This window comes from Anser brachyrhynchus (assembly GCF_964034855.1).
Source record: "Anser brachyrhynchus genome assembly, chromosome: 4".
Taxonomy (NCBI): Eukaryota; Metazoa; Chordata; class Aves; order Anseriformes; family Anatidae; genus Anser; species Anser brachyrhynchus.
The window spans coordinates 66,562,250-66,586,633 of record NC_137698.1 but is presented as its reverse complement, the minus strand read 5'-3'; the positions used below and the strand labels follow the sequence as shown (position 1 = coordinate 66,586,633).

Genomic DNA, 24,384 nt, shown 5'->3' with positions numbered 1-24,384 from the left:
ATCCCACCTCTCCTTCACGTTATCTAACCTAAATCCTACTCCTTTCTCACCTGCCTCCCACCTCATCTCGTGAGGAGTTTATTCCTCTTTTCTCTTGGCAAAAACCTTTCACAGATAGGAAGGTGCTTCACACTTATTTTCTTTTCAGCCACATTTTTTAGGTTATTTCTCGTTGCTTCCCTCTAGACTCCTTTAATGGCCTATTTCTGCATAAAATAGGATGCAGTAGTCTAGACTGAAAAGAAGGAAGGAACCACCTCATGTGGCGATATACCATACCAGATATATTTTGGCTGTTTGCAATGTTAACTTGTAATTGAACAAAACATAATGTTAATTACTTTGGATAAAGTATTAATGTCTCCAACTTGCTTATTACAACCCAATTCCATTTTCTTCTGTTACTGTCTCCAAGATCCTGGAGAGGTGGTATGTTTTGGGCACTAATTTGTCTGCTTTTTGGGAGAGATGCACAGTATGAGGTTAAGTTGCTGAAGACATTTCTTGGTGTGTGCTACTTGGGACCTTCTAGATAGTTTGGTTAAAATGCTGTGAATGATAAATTATCTCCTTTGTTTCAGAAGAAATTTTTAATGTAGACATAATTATATACATCTTTTTGTTGCTTGTGGATGGTAACTTAAGAATTCCTTCTTGGAGCTCACACAGTAAACTTTTTTTTAGTCATAACTCCAGGTTTTGACATTTCAAGCTCATCCTTCTTCTAAATTGGAAAAAAAAATGTAGATAGCAAATGTTTTAGTATGTGCAATACACTATATTTTTCAATAAAATATCATTATATATAGTTGCATTATTTTAACTTTAAAGGGGATTCCAATCCGGTCTTTGTCCTACTGGCACTCAGCTAAGAAATGTGGAAGCTGGTGTTACAAATAATAAAAAACATGGTTTTGTGCCTTTATAAAGCATTTTTATTGGTTTATATTTACCTGAATCTACTGGGCTGTGTGATGTTCTGAGTAACAGGTAGTAATTTCTGGGGTAGCTGAAGAAGTGCTCACTTTGCTGGATGGCTTCCCCTGGCTCCAGAGCTGAGGTGCAAAAGCACGCCTGTCCTGCAGCTGACACTCACTGAGAGGCACTAATGATGCAGCAAAGCCAGCAAGATGCTATGCTCTAGTACAGTTATCATTTGTAGTATAGGTTGGACTTTAATTAAATTTCTTAATTAGGCTAAAATCCAATAATGCTAGAACTGGTAATTAGCAAGAGCCAGGTCAAGGGACAAGTGTTTTTTAGCTTCTTACCCCACCTTTGTAGTTTGAACAAGATGCGAGTTGAAATAAAGTTATGTATCTTCCTTTTTTTTTGGTCAAAATTACATTGTTTATGTTGCTGTTTTAACCCTGGCCTCACTTTAGATTTTTATATATATAATTTAAATCAAGTATTTTACATAATTCTGTAATAGATGATAATAATTGCAATAATAATTCTGTATTAGAACGGAATATTATGTATCAAGTCTTTGCCAGACTTCCAGCTGATAAATGTATCCATATTACTGATTCATCAAGTCTCTCTCTTAAAAGACTCTGGTGCTGCTCTTGAATCAGGATCTCAGGTCTGTTTGAAACGTCAGTCATCAATTTTCTTGATTTCAACATTTTTTTTTATTGAGATGTTATAATGGTATTTATAAATTTTGGAATAACTTTGCTCCTTAACAGGAATGATTGGAGAAACTCTTCAGGTCCAAAGAGCAGCATACTGATGGGGGAATACTTTTTACTCCATGCCTCCAGACTTTAGAATTAGAGCAGACTGTATTAAAACTTTCTCGTACAATTACCAAGTTTTATGGAGTTTAGAGTAAACAAGTAGTGTATACATAGGAAAATCTAGTTCCGTGTGCATAAATCATCTCCTCCTCCCTCTGTAAACATGTTGATCACTTGGTTGTGGGAGTACTAAGTCATATTTTAGGAACGGTAAAACCAAAAAGAAAGGGAATATTTATCCTATTGTCGTACAGCAGCCAGAGGATCTTGTGGGATTATGACTTCCTTTCTGTTGCCTTCCTGTTGAAGTACCAAGAAACATCAATTATCTTATAGGTAACTTTTATTTATTTTTTTCCTCAAATGCTGCTGATTGGCTTGGCATTTAAAAAATTATATTACCTAGGTGGCTAAGTCATAGATACAGATATGTATGTATTTATAGATATATCCTATAATCCTTAATTAAGTTACTTCTGAGAAACTTTAAAACAATTTCTCTTTTGTTGTGCATTAAGTGTTCGGTGGTCTGAAATTAACTAACTTTGAACCCATCAAATTTGAAATACAATAACACTTCATACTTAGCAGTGTTCCAGTATACAGTTTAACTGTATTTTGTTTGCTTTATAATAGCTGTTATGCTTTCAACAATAAATTGTGGTTTTTTACAATATTCACTCACTAACAAACAAACAAAAAAAACACAAGGATTTTACAAAGCTTGCGGATGTGTTGGCTGTATGGTGACAAGAAGAAATTTAGTGCAGGTTTGCTCAAGATGATGGATGTACAAATGGACAATTGTGAAGTCTGCTAGATTTTAAATTACAATAGATACATGCAACCTCGTGAACAGCTTAATTAATAGGCTGTGCTGAACCAGAAAGAACCCAACACTCTGCCTGATGTATCAGGTGATAAGCATAGAGGGTGGTAGTTGGTACTGAACTGCCTTTAGTACCACATAAATAAATGGTCATGTCCACAGCATTAGGCCTGCCATGTACCAATGTACCTACCATTTAACGAAAGTCAAACTATGCCAGAAAGTTCAAAGTGTATGTGTATCCATTTTAAACCCTTCTGAAGGAAGTGATATTAAAAGTGCTATTTTCTCCTTGTTTAGAGAGATATTTGAAAATGGATGCTGGTCAAAAAAAAAAAAATCTTTGTGTATGTTTTATATATATATATACACATTTATCTCTATATACAAACGTTAGCTGTATAAAGGAGTGTACAATCCAGTTGAACTATATCTGAGGACTGTATTCCTTTTACATGGCTTCTGAAATATATTTTATCAGCAACACATGTACTTCTGCTGATGGTTGCAATTTCCTTGACTTTTTGTTCCATCGTCCTTAATAAATATGGATCCTTTGATGCACCAGCATGAATATGTTAGTGTCTCTTTTTCTAATACATCTTCACTGACTCGAGCAGCAGTCTATTTCACCTGAAATTTTATTTACTGAGAGGTGATTATATAAATATGCAGTAAACATAATGTGGAACAAAACCATTTATTAAATGTGGGAAAAGTAAAAACCAAAACCAACCAACCAAAAAAACTGAAACCAAACAAAGAATTTCTTGAAACCTTTCTGTGCAGCATTCAAGTTTTATATGGCAATGCACATTATTTTTTTTAAAGTCATTATTTTATGATTCTTTATTAAAGGTGGTGTTATAAAGAAAGTGAAAAATAAATTAATACTCTTGACAATGTCAGGAAGATAGACCAAAGTCATAGTTAGTATGACGAATAATTTTGAGATAAACCTGCTTAACTGAATCATGAATAAAAATACTTGGTACAATGTATTTGGTATTGCAAATGTTTTGAGTTGATACTTTCTGACATAATGTTAGAAGAATATTCATTTCAAAATTAATTCATTATGGAGCAGACAAATTAAAGGAAGTTGAGACTTCTCCTGGAACTGAGTTTATTTTGTTTTGCAAATCTATTAGGGCAGCAGGATACTTTTAAAAAACAAGGGTGCGTGAGCCAGCAGAAGAGGGGAAGGTTCACTCTGCACAGGTGTGGAAACAAGAGAACAGCACTGAGTTGCACTTTGCCAGTTCAAAAATTTCAAGCTCAGCAGCTGTAAAATAAGCTAAGCTATGTTACTGCTGACAGGCCTGCAAGAATTTTAAGCTCAGCATGTGTCACGGTGATGAGAGCTGTGAGGAACTTCTTTGTGGGAATGTTAGAACTAAGCTTGTGTCTGTGCTTGGTCCCCATGCTCATGTTCTCAAAAGACAGATATTTTGCAGTTCTATAAACAGATCTTTGAAATGTCGAAGGGAGTGTAACAAATCCAGGAAAAACACACTACACAGAGTACTTTGTAGGCACTGTGCCCTGCAGGCTGGCTCCTCCTGTTGTCACCTTTTCCTTCCCAGCAGTACGGAACATGGCTGTTTTACTGTGGTATTGCACATCCCAGTTAAAATTCCTCCTGGCCTTTGTGAACACCACCATAGTGCCTTGGTTGGGTCGCTCTTTCTGGGGATGAGAGTGCAGGATATTAAGCATCCCAGAAACTGACTTATCCTTCCAAATCTGTGGCCACTTCTGAAATGTTTGACAGCATTCTGTTTTGGTATATAATATGTATGTTAATCTGTGTGTGTCTGTGTGTCTATTTATATAATATAAAAATGCCTGAGGAGAGAAAGGAAAAAGGATTGTAAGTATCAGCATACATTGTTTGTCAGTTTTAAGGAGTACAACCAGCTCTTTGCATCTCTAGACACCTACATATCTTTTGACAAGTAGATGCATTTTCAGTAATAGTTGTAAAATTTTTGTATGTCCTATTGTGAAGTGTGCTACTGCCAGGTGTGAAATTCTCCTAATAGTGGCATCTGAAGAATTCAGTTTGGTACATAACTGGAAAGGAATTAACAGAGAACTGGAATTTAATACCTAGTATGATTACACATTGCCGCATCTCTACAGCACTTTTCCTTACCACGCAGTTGGTGAAAAGGCTGAAGAAGGATGTGACCAGACCACAGGGTAATTGGTTCATAAAGGCAAGTATCTAAAGATCACTTGGATTTATTTCTTCTCCCATCCCCCATTATTATGATTCTAACTGGAAGCAGCTCTTTGTTCATGTAAAACTAGAGTGAAGTCCTTTATTGGAAGATAGTAATGTCTTTGTATCAAACAGTGCCTGTTTCAAACTGTTACGCTTGTCAGTGTTTAATTGGACTCGATGAGGTTTCTGGGAGAATGAAACTTCTGTCAGCTTTTATTGTACATCACTTTTTCTAGTCAGAGACAGCATGTTAAATACATTTTATGAGTAGGTAGAAAAATATGCTAACCAGGTTCTGATATTATTAAATGTTAAGTCATTGTAGAAATCCAGAAGAGAGCAGTGAGAAGCTCAGAATTTACACATCTATATACGTCTGTCATTTTAATGATCATTATGAAGTCCTTACGCATGCAGAATCTGTGTACTTAATGGTTTCTGTGTAACTCTGAGAAATGTAGAGATCTGCAACTTTGCTGTTGGAATTGAAGCATTTAGTAGTAATGTACTCTAAACTGAACATCAAAGAGGATGCTCAATCTGTGTCATAACACACAGCTAATTGATGCATTTAGGTATGGAAAGCGTAGGTTTTATTCCAAGGGCTAAGTGCTGAACTACATTTGAAGCACGTGCAACGCGGCTGCCCCAAGTCCTTTTTGCAATTCATTGCTGACTCACTGTGTGACCTTGAGGATACCTCTTCCCTTGGCATACTGTATCTGCGAAGAAGTACTGGTCATCACCTGTGTAGGTATTCCTGGATGGCTGAAACTGCAGATTTGATGAGACTGATCTGTGGTGTTACATGTCTTACCAGTATTATGTTAGGCACCGTGTATTAGCAATGAAAAGGAAGAGAGTGAATATGTGTGTCAAGGGATACAAAGGAGAAAACTGGAAATGAGGGTTGAATGACCTTATCTTTGGCTTCGTTGATTTTAGAGTATATGCTAGTTGATCCTGCAACACTGATTCAAAGTTAGTAAGAGGGATATGTTTTAAACAGGAAAAATAAGTAAAGCTAGTGCTGAAATTCATGGTAGGTATATCAACAAATTTCTTCCAACTTAATGTTACTCCTGATTTAACTAGGCATGCTTTTTTTTTTGTTTGCATACATGTCTGTATTTAGGTATACACAATATATGAAATTAGAGGGAGATTATAGCACTATAGTGGACTGCCTCTGTAAAGAGTCTTTGACATCTTGAATGCTTCCTTTTGACAGATAATTTTAGCCTGTTGAGGCAGAGTATATTCTAATTTTCAGATAGCTACTGTTCTTCATTTTTTGAACTAGCTGTGCAAAAAAATATCAAAATACAAGAGCAGGAATTTTAGTCGAATATTAGTGGAAAAGTTTAAGTGGCCTACTATGTGATCATATCCTACAAGGTACTTGTAACATAATGAAGCAGAAATGTATATTTTTCCAGTTCTTCACATGATACCAGCTTCTAGCCTGACAAGGACAGTATAGCTTTTGGCTTTCATTTTGGTTGGAATTTTAATTGTATTAATTTCAATTTTTCTCTTATTGAATCTTACTGAATAGTGTATTTTAAGACTGATGGTAGCTGTTAGGATCTGGATTTTAAAGGAAAGAGCTGCAAGAAAGGTTTTTTGAGAAGTTTGTTAAAACCTCTGAAAAATAAAATGCATACCATGAAGTATAACTGTTGTGGCACAGTGCAGTTTTCTTATTGGTGCACAAGGGAATTAAATGGGAATGCTATTATTTGTAGAAAGTCACTTTTGACTTTTTCCAAACTCATACTAATAGCTTACTGATCTGAAAGTTTCTTGCTTAATTGACTTTGACTTAATTTAAGAAGTTAAATGAGTAAATTCTAGCCTTTGCATAGGGGCTTTCAGGGTTGAGATATGAGAAACAGCTTGCAGGTTGCTTAGGCTTAGAAATCCAGTCCTTTTTGTAAAGGGCCACCAACATGTATGTGCTGATACCCTTATAAATGCTGAATGAATGTCTTCCATATTTATGTACTACAGTAGTAGGAGGAGGCCAAGGCAGCTGATGGGGGCTTGCTGTGAGAAGAGGGAGCCCTTAGTCTCTTCTCACAGAGGCCACATCTGCATTCCCTCACCCCCTACCACAACCTTGCCACGTAAACCCAATCACAGAATCATTACGGTTGGAAAAGATCTCCAAGATCATCCAGTCCAACCATCCCCCTACCACCAATATCACCCACTATAAACCATTTCCCTAAGCACCACGCCCACCCTTCTTGAATCAACTCCTGAGGCAAAACAGCAAATAAACAAGCCATATCTGTGGAAAATGTAAAGGCCAGAATAGCCTAATAAATTTTGCATTAGGTTTAAGTTTAGTATATACTAGGGCCTGAGGATCACCAGTGGAAAGATAGTTGTTTTTAAAAGTGACAACCTGTACTTTTCCATCACAGAAGGATTTCGGACATAATTGCCTTATCAGTGACTTAGGTATGAAAAACACCTCTTCAGACTTAAAAACAAGTCTGTAATAGCTGAAATAGTGAGGAGAAAGTTAGTACATGAATAAGGCCCCTCTGAGGGCCAGTCTAATTGGCAATCTTGCCTCAGCAATCTCAGTCACTTTGCGAAGGTACTACTAAACTCTGTGTAGGAGTAGAAAATAAAAATAGTCTTGAAAACCTTTATTGCTCCAGACTGTCTTTGAGTAAGTCATATAATAGAAAGACAAAATAGCTTCGAGTGCTGGGTCAGTCCAGGGCACAAAAAAATGGTATTCAGCAGCTTGAAACTGATCTGGAAGCAAGCTTCCGTTAGAGAGAAATACTTAGAAACTTTCCATGGATCACAGACTATCCCGAGTAAAAAGGGACCCACGAAGTTCATCAAGTCTGACTCCTGGCTACACATAGGACTACCTCAAAATCAGACCCTGTGTCTGAGAACGCTGTCCAAACTTTTCTTGAACTCCGGCAGGCTCGGTGCCATGACCACTGCCCTGGGGAGCCAATCCCAGTGTCCAGCCACCCTCTGGGTGCAGAACCTTTCCCTAACCCCCAGCCTGACCCTCCCCTGTCCCAGCTCCATGCCGTTCCCTCGGGTCCTGTCGCTGTCCCCAGAGAGCAGAGCTCAGCGCCTGCCCCTCTGCTCCCCTCGTGAGGGAGCTGCAGGCCGCCATGAGGCCTCCCCTCAGCCTGCTCTGCTCGGGGCTGAACAAACCAAGGGACTTCAGCCACTCCTCATACGTCTTCCTCTCTAGCTCCTTCCCTATCTTTGTAGCCTTCCTTTGGACACTCTAATAGTTTTATGTCCTTCTTATGCTGTGATGCCCCAAACTGCTCACAGTACTCGAAGTAAGGCCGCACCAGCGCGGAGCAGAGCGGGACAATACCCTCGATGAGCTGGCAGAGCTGTGCCTGATGCACCCCAAGATATGGTTGGCTTTCCTGGGTGCTAGGGCACACTGCTCGCTCACATTAAACTTGCCGTTGACCAAAACCCCCAAATCCCTTTCTGCAGGGCTGCTTTCCATCCTCTCATCCCCCAGTCTGTACATACAGCCAGCTTGCCACTTCACAGGTGTAGAATCTGGCACTTGCTCTTGTTCAACTTCATGTGGTTGGTGATTGCCCAGCTCTCTGATTTGTCAAGATCTCTCTGCAAGGCCTTTCTACCCTCAAATTAGTTGACAGATCCTCCTCCTGATTTAGTATCATCTGCAAGCTTAGTGTGCATTTGATATCACTTAAAAAAAACATTGAAGAAAACTGGCTCTAAAATAGAGCCCTGGGGAGCCACACTGGTGACTGGCTGCCAGCCTGGTGAAACCCTATTTGCTATAACCCTTTGAGCCCAACCCATCAGCCAATTGTTCACCTATCATATTATGTATTTGTCTAGCTGTATGCTGGACATTTTGTCCAGAAGTAAGAAACAATATTGAAGGCTCTGCTGAAATCCAAGCATATTACATCGACTGGCTTCCATTGGTCAGATAGATGGGTAACCTTGTCATAAAATGAAATTAAGTTAGTTAAATTAGTTAGGACTTTCACCTTGTGAACTCATGTTGGCTGTGACCAATGACTGCTGTCTTTCAAGTGTTTTTCAATAACTTTCAGAATAATCTTCTTCTTGTAAGGTCTAAGAAGCCTCAGACCTTGTAGCACTGTGGAACTATCTGAAAACTAATTTCAGGAGAAAGAAGGGATTTCAGGGGGTGAGGCGTCCAGTAACTAAGTTGACTCTTTTGGAACATTTGGGAACAAAAAGAGCCCAGAAACTTGTGTAAACAGGCTGAGAGGTGTCACCAATCACAGCCTCCAGGAAGGAAATCTGAGTTGGGGAAAAAAAACTTTTATGTTGAATGTTATATTATTTTTCTTTATGTATAAAAAGACTGATTCTTAGTGTGAATAGGACTGTGTAGTCTCTGGCCATTGGCTATGCTCAACAAAAGCTCATTGAAACTGTTGTTGTTGTTGTTGTTGTTTTTCATTATTTTTTAACAGACATTAATGTGTTTGATATTTAACGAATAAAGAATGTCATTTTCAAATAATGTTTTAATTATTGTTAGTATTTAAGGAGAGAGTTTCGCTTGGATAACTCTTCCACACACAAATGCTTCTGCGTCACAGTCATTTTAATTACCAAGAATATTTACAAAAATACATTTATCACATATATGCACTATGTAACACAGATTTGCCTACTGCACACAAAAGCAACTGTGTCCTGCAGTTTGCAACCTATGCTAATTTTCATGCAAAATCTAGTAAATGCTGTAATTAACTTCTTTTCCAAGTGTGTTTTATGGTGTTAAATCAACTGTACAAGCAAGTCACACTCATGTTCTTCTGCAACACTTGCTGATGAATGCCTATTGCTTCCCACTTCAGGAAAAAAAAAAAAGAAGATTTGCATTGAAAATCCAATTAAAACAACAAGGTGGCAGGAATGATATCAATTCCTATGAAAGCAGTATTACATGACATGCTGTTTACAAGCCATCGTTAAGGCCTATGGGAACTGTCACACTAATCTGCAGTACAGCAAAATCGACTGTTGTTGACCTATTTTTTGGTAGTGCACCATTGCTGTCAGAAGCCTAAATGGACCCTGGGAGTGACTTGTTAAGGAGTTGCCAAAACAAAAAGCTCTAGTACGAAGGAGGCAGGAAAGTGAGTTACTGCTTCTACCTCTCGTTGCTTTGTGACAGCTCAGGTCACAGAACCACAGAATGGTTGAGTTTGGAAGGGACCTCTGGTCATCTAGTCTAAACCCCCAGCCTGCTCAAGCAGGACCACCTAGAGCAGGTCATTCCTACTATCCAAATAAAAATTCTGTCCAATGAAGACATATTTAGCAATAAAAACAACAGACTAAAACAGATCAGGAAAGTTTCTGTCAGTGTCCTTGATAGACTTATTGAAGAAGTAGGCAAGAACTTACTGCTTATAATGTCTTTGATTTATGTTGTTATCAAAACGATATAAAAATAAGTAAAGTAGGAAAAAGTCCTCAGTCATTCTGTCAGCACCTATTAAGATCTAAGTGTGTTCCCTATAAAAATGATGGTCGTTGTACATTTGGCTGTGTGTATGTTGATTGAGGATACGTAGAATGCTCTAAAAATGTTGTGCTGATGATTATGTTAAATACAGGTCTTTTTCTGTCTGCTTTTGGTGCAGCCACATTGTAAGACTTCACATTTCCTGATTAAAATGTGGTGCATTAGGTGGAGACTAAATGGGTAAAACAGAGAGCAAGCAATATACATTGTGTACAATTGTTGCTGGCGTGTTCGGGCTGTTGACATTTCGAGTCCCATTCACAAAGGGCTGTGTCTGTGCCACTGATTTATGTGCATGTAAATTCTTTGCTCCCTTGGTAATTACAGAAAATCTGGTACCAAAGTAAATATCACATTCTTAGAAATCAAAGATTGGAGGTACCACTGGGAAGATGCAGCCTTCTTGCATATAACTTGGGTGCCAGACATGTATATGTCCTGCAAGAAGATTATAAATCAAATAAATCAAATTAATATTATGAATTTAAAGCTTTAGGTTAGAAAACAAGGTGCTATAGTAAAATGTCATGGGTTTTTGGAAAGAAGTGTGATTTCTGTATTATTATTTTTTAATATGTGGACATTTGGTAATAAGAAAGAACCCCCACCCTAACCTCATCTAATTTTTGATTACCTTTTTTTTTCTTTTAAAAAGTTATTCTAATTAAATTCCTATTACAAAGCATTTGCCAAGCAAAATTTCTAGCAACTACTGCAAAGAACTCGCAGATGTGCTCAGTACTGTATTCCCACATTGCAAAGGAATTGCCTTTTATTTGGGTCATTCTTGTCACTGTCTACCATGCTTTACACTTAGTCATCCTAAAACCAGAAAGTCTTGTTTCCAAAAAACCTTCAAAATGTGGATCAGCTGTACAAGAATATAAGGAGGGCATCTGAAATATTCAGGGAAAATACTCTTCCCTTACCACAGGGTAAGGATGTGGCTGTTGTTTATCTTGTTTTTCTGCTATGAAGATGAGTTGGCCCGTGCCTTATGATTGTTTGAGGTTTGGAGGACAGAGGAGGGAGGGCTACTATCTCTCTTGTACTGCAAAAGGTCTTCTGAGGTTTGTTTTTTTTTTTTCCTTTTGTAGTCCACAGACCCTACATGTGTGGACCATATGCAACATCCCCCCAATTGTCAGAGGAACTTTCCTCAAGTGTTATACTTTCCAAGAAGAAATCTCTAAAATATCTGTTAACCTTATGGTTTTAATGTTCCTCAGGTAATGCACTCCCTTAAGAGTTAAAATGGATTAGGATGCCCTGTACAAACAGCTCTGGCTAAAATCTATAAACGCTGAGTGCTTTGCCTGTTTAGAGAATCTAAAGCAAAGGGCATCAATCTGTTATGCTCTTACCTTTAAATTTATGTTGATCTCAAGAGATGATGCTATCAGACATGATGACAAAGTGTCAGAAACAGAATTTTCACTGAAGATTCTTTGTATTTCAGTTTGTCATTTCAGAAAAAAGTATCTTGGATATATCCCTTTTCTAAGTATTTGGGAAGTGTTGACGGAATTGCAAGTCATTGCCATGTAAACAGAAATAAAACCTTCATTATTGTAACACTGAACTTTTGTCTAGAGAGCCATTATATAACAAAGCACATAATTTAATTGACTTTCCTTATTTAGCATGTTCTGCCCTAACTACAGGATATGAATATGTTGGTGACTTCATTACACTGAGAGAAATTACTCGTTTATCAAACATCAGCTTAACTGTCATATTATTTCTATAATAGCTTTGGTTCTTTGAGGAGTTTTTGGCATATATGATATCTTTTGAGTTCTGAATGAATTTGAATGAGTACGGTTAATGCTCTGTTTGTTAGTAGATTAAGAAATACATATCCAAACCAACCACTTCCCTCTCCTCTTTATCCTTCCTCCCACATTCAGAAGTTGATTCAGCATAGCAGTTACTGGAAATGGGAAATTAAGCATCCAATTACTTTAAATTATTTCTATATTACCATATCTTTTAAGAAACTGTGGGAAAACTACTAAAGGATTATTGGGTTGTAGGTTTCCAGTGGTTACTAATAATTTATTACAAGAAGCATTCTGATAATATCTAATGACATAAAGGCATAATTAAATATGTTTCAAGCCTGCAATAGTTTTTGTGAAACTTACTCCCAATTCTTCTTCTGTTTTAATCTCACCGATATACTATACCAGTGAAACTTCCATTTTAAAAAGGGTATATTTTTCTATTGCTATACTGTTTTTATTATATATGCTGTTATTTCATCAGCTTGAAATTGCATGTCCTTGATTTATGTTCATCCTTCTCAAAACTTTGTAAACAATGTCCCCATTATATAGGAAGGCCTCCTGGTCAAGAATATGATTAAGATACTTTTTATTCCCAAATTTACTGGAGAATTCAAATACATCTGCTGTTTAAACAAGTTTTCTAGAATGCAAGAACTTCTTTAAAATGTTAGTATTATGGAATGAATAGATCTGTTGAAGCTTGAATACATTTTTAAATGTAGGAAACTCATCAGGGTAACTTTTGAATTTGAAAAGATTTATTCTGTGACCACTTAGCAAGAACTGTCTTCTTACTCTGCTTTCTTGCTGGCCTGATTGCTGTGTTTTGGTATTTTTGACAAGTAAATTCTTGTTCTCTTAGACATTTCTGCATTTACCTCTTAGCATTGCAAAAACTCTTCTTTCCCTTTTATTCAAATATGTTCAAATTAGCTTCTGTAAGCAAGAAGAAAGAAACAAGATGTTCTTTTATGTGGAATAATGACTGGAATATTTAGAAACAGGGCAGCTCCAAAAGGATAATGAAGATGAGGTAAAGTCTGACGTCATAAAAATCCAGGTTCTTGGTCTCCCTGTCCCTTGAGGAGGTTTGGTACTACAGAAACAAATTGAATTCCTCTTTTCCAGCCTCCTGTGCTACTTAAAGATGCTGACTAAGCTGTTTCAGCACTTTGATCTCTTGCCATGATATGGTCCTAGTTCTACTTTCATCCCCTTAAAATGTATTCTCTCACAGCAGAGAATTTGTCCCTAAGGAATAAGCATGCGGATATTTTTTCCCCTTTTTTCCATTAAATCCTGCCTAGATGGCTGTCCTTATTGAGCAAACAAGCTGCTAAGTTATTCCCTGAGGATTTAGTTTTTATCCCACTAACATTTGAGAACTGACAAAATCTTTAACAAACCACTTGAACTGAATGGAATACTTCCAAGGAAAAGAAATCAGTTAGGAGTTAACATTCTGGGGGCTGGTACCATTGGACACAAGCCTGGTGTATTCTGTGTGAGGTACAGCTTTTGGTGAAGGCTTGAACCAAGTGCAAGGTAATAGATATGTCCGTCATGTTTCAGTGCTGTTCTGACACGGCATCTTGTCTGGCTTGCAGCTCTCTGCCTGAAGGACCCTGGACTTTGATAGGTTCTGTGTCACGTCTGCCCACCCTTTGCTTTGGAGCCCCTAGTGTGGTTTGCATTAGATGTTATTACATTATTGAAATTTGTTTTCCTTGTCTGAATCCCTTTTGAAGTGTAAGTCTGTGATTGACTAACACAAAGGGTGTACTGCAAGACTTGTTGCTTAGGAGACTTCACTCTCTTTTCTGTACTCCACAGTTTTAAGTAAAGTTGCTGTCATGCTTCTATTGCTTCCCCTTATGATCAAAATATGTTGAAGTATTTTCAATAAATGTGACGTGAAACAATATCAGGGCTTTGTGCATCTATTTTCAGTATTTTTTAAGAGAGGAAATTAGCATCTTTACCTTCACTATGCAGGACAGACACAGAAAGAATAGAATTTAAGTTTCTGAAATTCAGTCTAGTCCTTTGTTCAATAGGACATGTGATAACTTCCTTTTGTTGGTATATTTTGGGTATTTATGAAGATCAAAGACAAGGGTAAGTGGGCACGTGACAATTTTTAGGTAGTCACCACAACTTAAGCCTCTAATCCCCAAACAAGCAATTTGTTTTGAAAAGGAATACAACCTTTGCGTTAGCTATGCTCAGTGACCAGTCTGTGCTGCCCTGTTCTAATGGTAAAGTAACTTAACAGCTTTCATCCTGCTTTCGTTGAGGATTATCTAGCCAAAACAACCATGAATTAGACTCTGCATATGTGTGGATGTGTGGTTAATAGAAAGAAGATGCCACGGTTGTAGTTTTGCATGCTTTTTTTTCTGTTGCATTTTGTTACCCTGTGTAATTATGTTTTCATTGCATTACTACCATCAAAGTTGTTCATCAAATCTGATTTGAATTAAATCTCTTTTTTTTTCTTTTGTTTGACAGATGATGTCACTAATATTGCTCAGAAATCCCTCCTTGCTGATGAAAAAGAGGATGTGCCAATAGGAGTAGGACTTGTGGTGTGGAAAATCCCAGTGCAAACATACTTCCTGACTTCGCTACTGGTGCTGCTCACTGTTAACTTCTTTAATGTAAAATCAGACACAACTGCCTCGGGACCTGAGGACAAGAGAAAGGTACTGTGCATTGCCACCATGTTGATTGCTCAGAAGAAGATTAAAGCTAAAAAATAGTTACATGTTTATCAATTTATTACAGAAAATATCACTCGAAACTTCAAGGGTTATTTTTTTTCTTTGTGCTGAGATATACTTTCAACCCTACCAGATGTGCAGTCAGTAAAATAAACCAAATCAGTACTAAGTTTTTATCTGTTTTAATGTGGTTCCCTTTACATGGAGCCTTCCTGTATTCAGTGAATACATTTCTTGATATCAACGTTTTCATACTCGTTATATTTTTCATTGTGTGGTTTTTTTCCCCTCATAAAATCTTAAGTCCTCAGTACAGAAATGTTGCCCAGTGCCATACATTTGTCATATGCTTTCTAACCTCACCACAGTTTCTGTGTCCTGTATACCTGTCACCATTAATAAAGAAGCAAGTCTTTCACTAGAATCATAGAACTACAGAATATCCTGAATTGGAAGGGACCCACAAGGATCATTGAGTCCAATTCCTGGCTACAGACAGGACCACACTAAAATCAAACCATAGGTCGGAGAGGCGTTGTCCAAATGCTTCTGACTAGCTTGGACCCTGTTGATGCTAAGCTTCTTTGACAGACTTTCCAAACCTTCTGTTGACTTTTGTGTGTTTATTGTGTGAACAAGTCTGGGCATTCAGAAAGCAGCTTTATATGCTGTGTGTGAAAAGTCAATGGTTTGGTTGCCTTGAGAGACCATCTACTTATATGGGGGAAAATACCAGTTTCCTCCTATTGGAGAACTATGGCAAGGGTAAGAGTTTAACACAATGCCTAACTCCTGGGTTTTACATGTTGTAGTATTCCTACAGCGGAACTGCAGTGATAATGCAGTAACTAGATTTAGAAATAGTAAGAGGACTGGACAACCCCTACTCTGTAACTTCTGCAAAATGCAGCAAAATGCCATTGGATCCTAGAAATGAAATACTTCTAGAAAGACACTGAGTACCATCAAGGTTTATCAAAAAACTATATTGCCAAAAAATAAATAAAGTAGCAGAAACCTAGAAAATATCCTTTCCTAGTGTATATTTTGCAGTTTGCATATTGAAATTGTTGCCTCTTTTTTGCTCACAAACCCTGCAATTTTATTAAATATAGTGGGTAGTGAAAACACTTATCTTCCACTTCTGATGGAAGGATAAATTATGAGCCTAAGCAAGGAGAGTGCTATGAGAAATGACAGCTGTACAGTGCATAATCATTACTGAAAACATCCTGAAGATGGAAAGGGTAAAGTTTTTGTTTTCTTTTTAAACAAACAAACAAAAGAAAAACAAAATGAAACAAAATAAAACAAACATAACAGAAATGTCTTAGGACCTCTCTGGGTAGTATTTGATTGTCTTCTGTGACACTCAAGTACAGCTAATAGTTCATTAGTATTTTCTATTTTAACGCTTGAGAGAGAATAGTGTAGTCATTATCAAACAGTAGATAAAGAGTGAAACGATATGACTAAAATAATTTTGTGTTCATTAATTACATTTTAGTATAGAGAAGAATTATTATAACTAAGTGTGGGTTTAGGGCAACAGACACACTAATGTGATCCTAAATTCTTTCTTCTGTAATTGGGTGGGCACTTCAACATTTACTTCCGACCTTCTCTTTATGGTAAACTGCAGGAGGAACTTCAGTGACAGATGCATCTAAAAACCATTTTCATATCTATTTAATAATAATAGAAAGTAGATGATAATGCTTTTGAAAAGAGTAAAAATGCTGATTATTTTGGCTTGACTTTCTGCTAAGATGAACGCATTTTGATTTTAAATCTCAAAGGAGTGCTATTTAAAGATTTTTATTCTTTTGTCCTTGAGTTCCATCCTGTTCCTGTACATCTAAACAGATGAACATACATTAACAAATTGATTTAGACTGAATATTTTATTTAGCTGATTCAGCATAATGAAAATGAAATGTTCAAGATACGAGGGCCTTCAACAGCTAATGTATTTCTGAAACTTATTTTGTCACGTGCAAATTATATATAAGGAGGCCTCATATTACCTGGCCTCATATACTTTACCTCATTACCTCATATACTACTTTATGAAAATGTGAGCGCAGGAATTTCAGCCTCTGTATTGCTTATGCAGATCTGCCTGATGCTACAGAAAAAAATAAAAATAAAAATCTGGTCCCTGTTTATTTGATTAGTCATATTTCTTGCATATCAATGTTGTATTTATTTGGTTAGACTGTTTCTGATATTTCCAAACTATCTCCTCAGAATGGCTGTGTAAACACAAACATGTTTGTGCAGGAACAGTTCTGATTTGAATGGGGACTGCTACATCATGCAGCTATGTGTGGGCACTTTGCTTTAAAGACTGGCTGGCTTTTTCTGTGAAAATTTAGGATTGCTGCAATGTAGTGGGTGTGGGGCCAGGCACATTTGTGTTTTTTAAATGTCTCGTTCTTTGTTTTGCTGACTGATTGCAATTTTAGCAGATTTTACAGTCCATTTTTTTTTCTTCTTTCCTTCTCTCTCTCTTTAAATTAATGCAATTTAAATCTCCATAAACTTTGGTATTACCAAATATATTGGTAATATGGTATATATAATATTGGTAATATATTGGAAATATGGTATATTTCCTTTTTTTTTTTTTCTTAACAGCCTTTGGACAGTCTATCTGTGCTAATTATCTGCACAAATATTGTTTATGTTCCCTACCATGTGACTACAGATCTATTACTCTTCAAACACAACAAAGAATTACTATAACATGCTTATGTCTGGATAGTTTCTCTTGCAAATATTCAGCTTTACTAAAAAGGTACTACATTTAGACAGCTGATAGCTCTTATGCTGCTGGCAGAATTCCCACATGCATTTTACAGTTAGATAAGTACATGGCTGGTAATGGTCTCGTTAAGATAAGACAGCTTAGTTATGTAAAAGGACTTCTCTGTTTTGAATGTTTGCAAGAGGTGATAAAAAGACCTTTCCCATATCACAGAAAGGTCTTTCATATATTTAAGACTTGGTGTTGGATATTAAGCAAAACAGATCTTCAGTCTGTTATGAAGCTACTTGTCTATTCATAAATGGGTATGAATGGAAAAAGGAAGGTATGAATGAACCATGAGAAACCTTTAGCCTACATGGTATACACTCAATAAATAGTATGAGAACAAGTTGAGAGTTATGACATCTCCTTATGATGCCATCTTTGTAATAACATACTTCTCTTGATAAATAGGATCTCTCTTCCTTGTGGTTCTCTTTCTAGCTCTTTAAGTGTTTTGTTGTGGGGTCTTGTGTTTCTTTTTCAGCTCTACTGTTCAATTGATTTGTTGAAAACATCAATACCTCTGAACAGTGCATTATGAATATTGAATAACTTTGATGATATGGTCTAATTCTGGCAATATAAGTAAAAGAAAAACAGCACGCTTTATGCATAGCAATGTTATAAATGTTGATTTTCAGGAGAGTAGTTTTGTAGGACACAAATTATCTTACCACTTAAAACTTATCCGTTCTGAAGGAAACCTATCCTGTGTGCATACATACATACTATAAATATACACATTTATGTTGAATATATTACGTTAATATTGTATTACAAGTAAACTTAAGCAACAATATATTTTAAAATGTACCTTATATATTTCCATATTATAATCACCTTGGACAATAACGATCAATTTCAGGTTGTCGTTCAGTATCTCAATATTGCATTTCTTCAGTACTACAGGGTGCGTTTGTATTATTTTGATAATGATATTGGATATTTTTTTTTAATTCATTGAGACTTTTCTGTTCCTTTTCCACCTTGTGTTCCATATCTTTCATATTAAATTTAGAGTCAGTGTGCTTGAAAAATGCTGCATTCCAAAACACTCCCATCTCACAGCTGAGTTCATTTTTTATTTAGTGTGAACTGTCAAAAAACAAACTTCAAGACAGACTAGAAAGTCTACCTTAAATTTCTTTGAAAAGGGGATTTCAGATGTTAACTTATTTGGTAGAATTACATTTATTAACATTTCCTATTTAGAATTGTACTAGTAGATCTTTTGTATTTTGGTTATAGCAGGGAACAGAGATGAGGAAGAGAAAATATGGGGAAAAATAAAATGTGTGAGTACAGAAACTGAATGAATAAAGCAGAACATGAACCTACCGATGCTAGCTGGAAAACACAAACCATCATAATGAAGAAAAAAGCCTTTTCCAGAGAATTCACTCTTTTGGGTCAAAATGAGGCTGAATAGCATAGATATACTTCCTAATTGCAAAGTTGACCAACAGAATTCAGATTGGTGTTGAAAAATTGCTTGCTCATCAAAGATTTTAATTTGCAGATACAGTATGAGGATAGGCTAATAGATGGCATCACTTTCAGAAATTTTCTTAAATTCCATTTTATCCACTTCTAAACAAGTGATTTGATCTTGGAAAAAGAAATTGTCTGCTGTGAAGTCTGAAACTTATTTCACTGATTAAATCTCTGTGATCCTCTTTACCTGAATTATTTTTAGATGTTGAGCCATGTTGAGAAGTTATGACCAAAACTGATGAACAGGTGTGTTAAACATTTATTGTCTAGAAGAATTATCATGTTATTGAAACCAGAAGTTCTCTGTGCTACTGGAGGTTTATCAGATGCTTATTACCACAGTACCCTTCCCTGTCTTTCCCCTGCCCTGAGGACAGTAGTGGTTCATCCTCCAGGAAGAATCCTCTTACAGTTTAGGAAAGGGGAATAACAGAAACTGACCACATGAGTCTGTTAAAGAGTGTGGCAGAACAGTATGTAGACAGAATGATGGGGTTTGTAGGTGTGCTCTGAAGTCAGTACCATCAGGGATGCAAATATGTATTTCATCTTAAAGATGAACAAAGTGTTGAGGGGTGGGAGGAATCAGACTTAATTAAATCATTTGGATGGGAGAAAAACTTAAATTTGATCTCCTGACTGGTAGCAAAGAGTACAATATCAGTTTAAAAATTAAATGAGCAAGCATGTTGCGTGTGGGTTGGCAATGAGTAACTTCCAACCAGAGGAGAACGTGGTGATGGTGGTAACATTTTCTTTCACTGAAAGGACTGCTAAAAAGGGTCTTTTCTTGGAGGTTGGAAGGAAGAAGCAGCAGTATGCGGATGTTACGTATGGATAAGGACAGGCAAGAAGAACAGACAAAAATCCTTCTTTGAACGCTAGGGTGACTTCATAGCTGTATGCAATCTGCAGAGGTGGGAAAGAAGTGAGAAAGGTGGTCGTGGTTGGAACAATGGCCAGGGAAGGTCGAAATTCACAGGCTGCCATCAGATTAGTCGGCAACCCCAAAAAGTGCTGCACGACCTTGATAAGCATCTTTGTTACAGCACTGCTAGCCTAAGCACTGCTCATTGCAATTAAAACCAAAGTAAAAGTTCAGGGGAAGGAAACAAATTCTGTTTCAGTTATGTTAAATCTAGCTTAAAATTAAGAAATGTATAGGGGAAGTGGGTGAGGGAATATACTGAGATGTAAATTACAAGTTTCCAATCTATAGCAGAGATGTTTCTATTGCTTCATTCAGGAGCTTTATTGAGGCAATATTTTATTGCCTTGTGGTTGTTTCAGACAAGAAAGTGGAAAGGGATTTAAAAAAAATATATAGTATTTTACTGTCCTTCTGGGACTTATGGTATTGTTTCACCTTTGGGATCAGTTGTGCTTTATTCCATCTGTTCGACTGTGGCAGTTTAATATTTCTGTGCTTATCAGGAAACTGTGGCAAGCTGACTTCCCATTTTTCTCAAGTAAAAGAACTTGTGCTAAACTGCTTGCAAGACTGCAGTGGTAACAATTTCCTGTTTAGGTAAAACTTAATATTTTCCTTGACTTTACATTTAGAGATCCATACATGAATGACTTTTTCAAGTAAACAGAAGTCAGTGAAAGAAGGGTAGCAAGGAAAGTGGGTTATAATGCTGGTAGAGGCATGACAGCAGTTTCCAGGTGTGCTGTAAGTTATTACAACCCAAGAAAAAAGAAAGAGAAATTGTGTAGTAGAAGAGAGGTGGAGAGTATTTGGGCATTTCAGTTAACTTCCAAAGATCAATCTAAGATTTAAAACTGGACTCATTATGTAGCTATTTACTGGGGAAGACCTGCATATCAAAGAAAACATCTACTAATTTCCTATCTTTAATCCCTCATTACATTTGAGAAGTGTTAGTGAAAATCTTTGATGTGATGCTTCCATGTTTTTACTATATAACAAAAATATAAATGTGTGTGCAGCATAGCCATTTGAATTCACATTCCCTAGAGGGAAACACCATGGTTAGAAATCAGAGCTTCTAGTTTTCACATTGTTCATTAACAGGCAGTGTTTCAGCATTTTCTTGTTCCTGTGCAAAAGGAATATATCTAGGTAACAACTAAATCTTGATCTGTGTTCAACTCAGCTTTTCATTTCACCCTTACGTGTTTTGTTTTTTTTTCCTCTTCCTGTTCTGATACGCACTTCTCTTCCTTTCCCTTTTCCTCTTTTTGAGGACTGGTGGTTGTGAGGAAAAGAGCTGGGACAGACTCCACAGGGTGCTGGGGGGCTAATAGACAAACCGCAGATAGGACTCTTTTTTGGGCTAGTGGTAAGGAGTGGGCTGTATTAGATTAGAGGCTCTGTTCTGGAATGGTGTTCCCAAGGGTATATTCACCCCTGCTTTTTTTCTTTCCTGCTTTGGAAACTGTTACAGTTTTGCTAATACAGTTTTGCTGTTTAAGAGGTGAAAAATTGCATTATTACTGCCTTAGCTGTGCTGACTTAAACCTTAAAGCAAAATCTTATTCGGAGATTCCACTTGGGGAGATGATGAGTGATGTGGCAATACCTATTTCTGTATTTCTCCATGAAGCCTTCATTAAGGCTACTTGTGCCTACAAAGTCACTGTTGGTGCCCTAACTTTTCAGGTTTCTTCCTGCCACTTCTTCTCAAAGATGAGATTGGGAGAGTGACAAAACTGGATAGCAGAAATTAAATGAATACAATTTTACACAACTGGACAAAAAGTCTCCTATTTATGTGATAATGAAAGTTGAATAAAAATTTTTTCCATAGTCAAAGATGATTTACAGAAGCATTTAGACCATGGAAAGAAAAAAGTTGTGTTTATAAGGATTTCAGATGCATAAACGTATTTCCTTCAACCATACAGGCTTCTGGGAAGCCATAGGTGACATACCTAGGCCTTCACTTTGAGTTAAACAATGGTTAGCTTTCTGAAACAAAATACTGAAATAAAATCTTTATTTCACAGTAATAGAAAAATATTATATAGGTATGAATAGGAAAAAAACACATAGGGAAAAATGTTATATAAGGAAAAGTTTTTCTGAGAGTGAACAATAAATCACTTTTTAATTCCCCTAAATAAGACAAAATAGCCTGCCTGACAGCATTCAGCAGTGTAAGGTACACTGGTACCAATGCTGTACCCACATAACTTGAAGTTGGATGCCCAGATTTCTTACTGGAAAAGTTAAAATTTGCATGCATTGATCTGAATTCCAAAATACCTTGAGACCTTAGTACAGTCTAACCTGGGCAGCACTCAGTCTCATTTTGTAGTAGCTGGTCACAGAGTAATTCTGGGGTTTTGTTTGGCATGTTTCTTTTTAAGCCAATGTATGACTGATTTGTCAATTTATTTTTTGTTTGTTTTTTAGCATTGTGAGGGATGCTATCCTTAACGCTATGATTTTGACACGCATATCTGAATAAAAGTATTTTCTGCAAGTGCTCCTGGACAGCACATTCTACTCTGAGCATTGCCAGAGGGCACCTTTGTACTTCTGTTGAGCGACTTGCCAACAACCATTCCAACTAGCCTGGCATGCTTTGAATCAAAATTGCTGGCAGTTGCCAGAACGATGTTTTATTGGTAGTCTTCTCACGGTGGTGAAGTTTCCAGTTTGTCGGAAGACAGTTACACAACAGAAGTCTTTAGTTCACAAAGATTCTCTGCTGTGCTTTTCTTGTGCTTTGTCATGCTTGTCTCTGTCTGTTATCTGTGTAAGAAGTGGAAGTTTGTCTTCAGGCTCTTAGTGCATTACCATCTAGCTGTGCATTTTACTGGCTGTAATTTTAAGCTGCTGCTCCCTTATGGAACTGAAGGAAAATAGGAAAGAAGCTAACATCTGACTGAAATATCCATTTTTAGTATTTTATCCTAGGTGATGCTGTTCCATCAGCCTGTACTGCAGAACCAGAGTGACTTAAACTCTGTTCACTCCAATGAACAGTCATTCAATTATCAATAATTGAAATGTCAGTGTTAGCTGGCTGACTATCAGAGCACTGTTTTAAGAATAAATAGAAGTGAGTCACCTCGCTTTGTCACCACTGGTAGGCACGCATGTGAAAAAATACGTTCACTGCTTCCCTCAGCCAGGAAGAACACTCAGTGAATTGGCTAACATGGTGTCTGATCACACAGGATCTAGCATCCCTGAAATCTTCTGATCAGAATAAGGTGTTATCTCTCAATACAGTATATGGGAACAGGGTATTATGTACCTGCAGAACAGTATCTAAAATACTAACATGAGAGTTATCTAAGCCACCCACTAGAAAACATTAATAAGATGGCATGCAGTCTTGCTTCACTAGAGCTTTAAATGCCTTAGTTTGTACTGCAGTGGTTAGATTATGCTCTGTGTGGAAGGATTATGCAAATTCTTTATGGAGAAGAAACAATTGAATATATAAAGATTTTACATTACATATTAGATGCCTATAGAAATAAGGAGAGCATTGGAGGACTGATTTTTGGATATTATTTTTTGTCTAGTCCGATATGGGACACTCAAGTAATCTTATGAACCTGTATCCAAAATACTTTGCCTTGTTTCTGAACTCACTTGGTCAAGCAAATACTCATTTTTTAAGAGCACTTCTATTAGGAATTTCTGGATAGATCCTTTGAGGGAATTGCAGCTTTGTGATATGCTAAATTTGATGTCCTGCCAACTAACAATTGTTGCAAACTCTTGGTAGTTTCTCATAATCCCCTTTTCTCATAATCCTTATTCACTGCTTCATATTTTAATATTGTCCTCAGAATATGAGGTATGCAAGTGTAATATCAATTTTTCTGAGGTCAAGTGATTTGTTCATGGTCATAAAAGGAGTCTCTGGCAGAACCATAGGTGAAACCGAAATCCATCAAGCCTTAGTCCAATCTGTTTCCCATGAAATAAAAAACATTACTATTATAATTCAGTTAGATTTGAAATTAGAGTTGAATGTGGGGTGTCCTACTTCAGCAACTTTCTTTGGCAGAAGTCCTTGATAATAACTGCCAACTGTAAGAAGTTTGAGTTCTTCTCCTTACACTTACTTGACTGAGGTCTGTCAGAGGCCAGATTTACAAAAAATATTAGATTTATGAAATAAGCATTCAACCTTTTGTAAAGTGTTAGACTACCCCAGTTTTTCTAACCTTCTCCTAAGGTTCAATTTTTCTCTTTTAAGTCATATGACTGAGAA

General features: G+C 36.9%; 1 protein-coding gene across 1 annotated transcript in view; it reads left to right on the top strand.

Annotated features, from left to right (window-relative positions):
- Window positions 1-24,384, top strand: part of JAKMIP1 (janus kinase and microtubule interacting protein 1) — a 153,321-nt gene that overhangs the window by 37,298 nt on the left and 91,639 nt on the right. Inside the window, exon 2 of the mRNA XM_080588974.1 lies at window positions 14,660-14,853. The gene's annotated coding sequence lies outside the window, so the exon portion shown is untranslated. The remainder of the gene's footprint in view (window positions 1-14,659; window positions 14,854-24,384) is intronic.